A 6,000-nucleotide genomic window follows, 5' to 3' on the forward strand; every position below is an offset into this window, starting at 1 on the left:
GGCTGGTTTCCTTCCCACAGTCTCTTGCTCTCTGCTCCTCCCTCTGGGAACACTTATCCTCTCCTGCCTCCAAGCCCGGTTGCCTTTCACTTCTGCTATGTCCCTTCCTCTGGGGAGCCCCTCACTCCCCACTCTGCCTCCCTTATCCAGCTGCGTGGCATCTCAGGCCATGCTGTATCCAGGGGCACCAGGGGCCAGATGTCGTCATTGAGACTGAGTGTCCGGGACACTCCTCTTGGGTATCATAGCTGCCACAGGCCAGGCCACAGCTTGCACACGCCTTGGCTTCGTCCAGAGAGCTCTGCCCAGCATCCACTGCATAGTGTCCACACCCCAGCAAGCAAAGCAGATGGGGCAGTGGAAAATGAATAATTAGCCTCCGCACCACTGGCTTCAAGCTAACACTCTGAACCAGGTATGACACCAACTCATCTCCAGGGGACAGCAAATGGCAAGAAGGAGATGGGGCTCTGTGGAGGCCGCCTGTCAGATGCATACGTGAGCACAAGCTGAGCTCCTGCAGGGCGTGGGCCCTAGAGGTAGTTTTCTTAGCCACAGGCTGGAAGCACTCCTTTCGGAGGCTCTCATCCTCAAAACCAGTCCCTAGAGGGTTTAGGGGTCCACCCCGGGCCTAAACACTTATTGTTTTTCTTTGCTACAAAGTCTGTGATTTCAGGGCTTATTTGTGTTTCTGATACACAAAGACACTCCTGGCAACGATGAGGGCATGGGACTGTGGGCTCAGAAATGGAAATGTCCCCTCTGATCCTGCAGCCACCAGCCCAGGTGATCCCTGAGGGCGGAGTTGCAATGCGAGGCCCCAAGACAGAGTCTCACAGAGCACAGAAAGGCATGTGTCTTGATTACGTAGCAAAAGCAGAGACGCTGCTGGCATGGTTCTGAGTAGACTGACAGTGCTGAGAAGTGCAGCAGCCCTTCTGGCCAGAGTGCTGTCTTCACCCCTCCGTGGTACAGGGTCCGACACCTGGAGCTGCCCCTACCAGGTGTTGTCACTGAGGGGTGGGACAGGTGTGGACCAGGTGGCCAGCTTCCCCTGCCAGTGGAGCCTAACCTTGGCCTCTCTGTCTTATTTTTCCGCTGTTCTTAGCTTCCCTCAGTTCCAATAATCTTTCAAGTCTTTTATGCCACGATGGTTGTATGCATGGCCTGTGAGTGTGTGTAATCATCACAAAAACTCAAATGAACCAAATAAAACAAAACTAACAGTCCGCTGTTCAAAAGGTGGTTCAGATTTCACATCGGCAGCTGCTCTGTCAGCTTCTTTCTTAACTGGAATCCTGCTCACACGAGTCTGTGTCAGATTTTCCTGGCAATTTGGTGAAGCTATTAATGCATTAATTGAGATAAACACCCTGTCGAGCTGACGCATTTGGGAGGCTTATTAAGAACAGGAAGGAGTGTGTGCTGCTCTGTGGCTCTTCCCCCAAAGTGAGCTGAGCACTTCTTCCTTATGGAGAGGACGAAGGAAAGTTGATTAAATTATCCAAAGCCCTCATCAAAGAACCAGAAGCTTTCCATCAGAGGCAAGAATGCTGGGCGTGCAGGTGCTTAAAAGCCACACCGAACAGGAGGACGGCAGCTGATTCAAAGTGGTATAGACTTTGGCAGCTTTTAATGATGGAGACGGACTGGAACCCCATTGCTCAGCTGGACAAAGTGACCAATTAGCTATGTAGGGTCTGGTGATGAGGCCACCACACTTGGCTGCCATGGCTGTTATCTTAGGACTCAGCTGCCAGTTAACGTGTCCAAATATTGTGAGATAGATACACGGTTGAGATTAGTTGTGGGATAAAACAATATTTGATGCTTTTGGAGGCTGGGAAAATATTAACAGCAGGAGCTCTGTGATTTTAAAATTTCATTATAGAGGTTGCGGCTTTCTTTTCTCTTTCCCTAATCTTCTCTCCTTCTGCTGTGAAAAGCCGCACAAAATCATTAGGCCGATTGTACGAGCATGGCTACGAGGGAGTCGGGGGGAGTCTGGGGACCAGGAGGCACAAAGCCAGGCAGGAGGGAGGCTGGGGGCGGTGGGAGGGGAGGGAAGACGTCAGCGGACTGTAGGGTGCTCTACAAAGAGGGCCTGGGCATGGGTGGGTTTTGTGATGAAACCAGTCTCATTCTCCCCAGTGGCCACAGTAGATGGTTTTATGGGCATCGGGCATCCGGCCGAGGATGGGCTGCACCTCAGGGGACACTCCTGTCCCTGTTTGTGCAAGTCCCTCAGGACAGGGGCTTGTGAGCTCCGAAGCAGCACTTCCTTGTGCTCTCAGCCGGCTCCGTCACACAGGACTGTGGCACTGAGTCCTAGCTCATCTCCCTGCACGCATGAAGCCACCATCCAGAGATCTCAAGGTCTCTAAATGCAAACAAGAGAACCTGGAGGTGACAAAGGCCTGTTCTGTCACCCGGTCCCTTCCCCTGTCAGAGGAAGCTGTTACCTACAGTGTAATTTCTAGCTTATTCCCTGAGGCCATGACTGAAACTCGGAGCCACGGCCTCAGGGAATCCGTCCCACCCTCTCAGAGCAGGGACAGAGCTTGTCTGCTGCTGCGAGCGGGCTTGGTGGAGAGAAGGGAGGTGATTTTAATAATGATCCGAACATGCCCCCTTCTTCATGTGGGCTTCTCACCTTCCTCCTCCGCCATCCTCCCCTCTAGACTTCTCCTCCTCCTCCCCATCTTCCCGTCTTCCCTCCTCATTAGGACCCACGTACCCTGACTTCGCCTCCTCTAATTGGTACCTGACAGAAGACCCCAGGCAGACCCGGATGAAATTAAAACTTCTGCAGTGATACATTTGTGGCTTAAAAAGGGCTCTCCTTTATTAATTAACAAAGAATGCATAGTGATGTGGGCATGGAGGAAAGGGGTGGAGGTGTGGGCGTTGGTAGAGATTAGGGATGACTGTGGGGGCTTCTGTGGCCGCAGCATGCCTTTGGGGAGGGCTTTGCCAGGCTGTGCTGTAAATCTTATTAGCTGGGGATGCAGCTCCCTCCTTCTCAAGGGGTACTTACCGTTAGGTTAGCTACACTCCATTGTCATCACACTTGCAACTGCATTTAGATAGCAAGGTTCATTTGAGGATCAGGTCCCCGATTCCTGTGGAGGTTTTATCTGACGTCCAAGCACGAACCTGGGTTTGTAGGTAGTGAAACTGCTGAGGTTGCTCTTGACTGCAGCAGGGCCAGCAGTGGAAGCCACACCAGGTTCAGCGGGGACCCTGCTTCCACCTCTTGATTCAGAGTGCAGATTCTGTGCCATCCTAATAAAACCCACTTTGTCAACACACAGAGTAGGGTGAAAAAACATTAGTGATGATCTGTCTGCGCAACCAAGAGAGGATGAGGTATGTGCATCCAATGTGGTTAATCTCCAACACGATTGAATGCAAGCGTGGGAAGACAGGCACTGCCCTTCTTTTGCACTGTGGGTCCAGCACAGGAAATGCTAACACTGGCATTTCTACGGCAAGCCCATGTCTATCACCCGCTGTGACTTTCACAGGGACACTGAAAGGCGATTCATGGTATCATACCTGTTTTGCAGAAGAAGACAGTTGTTTTCAAGAGGTTAAGTCACCTGTCCAGGCCACAGAGCTAAGATGTGCCAGGACTGGTCCTCCAAACGACAGACAGTCACTTGAACTTCAGTTCTCCACAAGCCTCTGTGCTTGCTGCTCAGAGGGACACTGAATTGAAGATGCCACTTGTTTCCCTGCTGCCTTTCTGTCCTCTTTCAGAGGGTCTTCTACAGTCCCCATGAATGGATAGATAAGTGACTCACAACTCACAGGAAGGATGACTTTCTCCACGGCCCTCTCTGCCCTGGGGCACCCCTCTGGGAAGTGGTTGGTGTTGGTTTCACTGCCATATCGGGCGGAGGCATCTGCAGTCAGGACGGACACATGCTGCTCCCCTGACTGCCCGGGAGCCACCAGTCCTAGCTGGCCGTCCTGCGGAATGTCTCCCTGGCATTTGTCACACAGACCTGCCCCAGCTTTGATCCCCAAAGGGGAAGACATCCCTGATAGCCCCTGCCTGCAGAGCTGGGACCGCTGATTTCAGTTCACTGGAAGTCTTCATCTCCGTCCTATCCTGCAAACTACATTTGATGAGAAATCTCTTTGTTCTACACAATATTTATTATTTAGTCATCCTCATGGACGATTGGAGCTTTGGGCCCTAATTTACTTTTCTTCCCAGCTTCTTTACAGAGAGCAAGCAAACTAGAGAAAATGCCTTCCTGTCTGTTGAGCTAAACAAAACAAAACAAAACAAAACAAAACACTCACTTTTAGCTGACAATTACTTGTCCTGTCTATCCCTAGTGTGGGACTGTGAGTTTCTCAAGGTGCAGGCCGTATCTGGTCATGTTCGTCTCTTTGTGGGACGGACAGTCAGATTGGAGGCCTGGATTCTAGTCTGGGTCCCAGCATCCTCGCTGTGTAAACTGGGTGGCCTCTGGGGGCTCAGCTTCCTCTTCAGTAGGTGGGAATTCTGGAGGGGCTGCCATCTTCATTTCTCTCAACGCACAGAGCAACATTTGCCAGTGAACCTGGTGTCTACCACCAAATCCAACAGCCTGGGCAATGTCACTTCCCTGTCGCAGTTGGGCAGGCCCACTGGCTGGGTTGGTGTCAAGGACATTCCTGTATTAGGGAAGGATACAAGGACTGGAGTAGAAGGTTTGGATGTTCTTTTGGCCACTGAAGGCCCATCCATAGGTGAGAACCTGACCTGACTCGAGGCTCGAACACTAGACCAGTTTGAATGAGTGTCCATGGGGGAGAAACCGTGCTGGCTCCAGGCTTGGGCACTGGGCCAGTGTGAATGAATGTCCCTGCTCTCCCCCTCATGGCTCCGAGGCTTCAGGACAATCGTGTGGGCTCTTTGAGCTCAGTGTCCTTCCTCATCCATAAAGTGAGGCAACCGTGTCAACCCACAGGGTGGTGGTGAAGATAAGTGGACAGCACTCAGGGGTCCATAGGCTCCTGGTGAGGGTCATGGCTATGCACTGAGTGGGGCGTACCAAAAGGTCACTGTGGGAGGCACATGAACTTACAGAGAGACCCCCTCCAGGCTGGCCACCATCCCCCACGGAGTGGAAGACAGGCACCAGCATGGGCCCCGGCATCCTTCCCTTTGCATGCCTCCTGATGTCACTTCTGCTGTCTTTGCAGTGAGTGACATCTGAAGGTGAGGACAGCTGTGCCAGAGCCGAGACCTGGGGACTCACTAACCTGCACTCCAGGGATAAGCCCGGCTCCAGTCCAAGCCCAGAGCTGGACAGGCTATGGCAGAGGCAAACCCAGACCAGCCGGGGCCTCCACCACCCGCTTGGACTTGAGCTGAAGGACCACAACCAACAGATAGTTAATAGTGACATCAGCCAGGGGGCCATGCTGCCTGTGTATCTGACAGCCAGCTCTGGAAGGGTGGCAGCCAGGTGAGGTGTGGGCAGTGAGTCTGGGGGCAGCGGTATATAAACACACACTTGCTTTTGGTAATCATATGCTATAATTTTTCTAAGAAAAAGGCCGTAAAACAACAATAGTAATAATAACTCTGCTTGTTTGGCAAATGAAGGAGAACAGGTCTATTTTTCCATTTGGAGTCTTACAGTTTAAACACCGCCATCTTTATTCCCCCGTCACCTAACTTTGACTGTAATAATACTGCCCCTCAGAGAGAAGCCATAAACCACCTCCTCGCTTCTGAGCCAGTCATAGAATTCCCAGCATACAGCACGAAGAGCCCAGATTAGAGGAGGGGGGAGTATTTTATGACTAGTTTGAAAATGTTGTTGCCGCAGCTATAAATTAATAAGTTACATTGCTCCCATATTGGGTATTGATATAGTCTGTGTGGTGAAGACATTTCTCTGAAACACACTGCACACTGCAGAGGGTGGGCGCCATGCCTGTGGACCACAGTGGAGATAGGCAGGGCCGAGGACCGCCTTGGCCTCAGAGCTTAGA

Source organism: Rhinopithecus roxellana, chromosome 11, assembly GCF_007565055.1.
Source record: "Rhinopithecus roxellana isolate Shanxi Qingling chromosome 11, ASM756505v1, whole genome shotgun sequence".
In the NCBI taxonomy this organism is placed as follows: Eukaryota; Metazoa; Chordata; class Mammalia; order Primates; family Cercopithecidae; genus Rhinopithecus; species Rhinopithecus roxellana.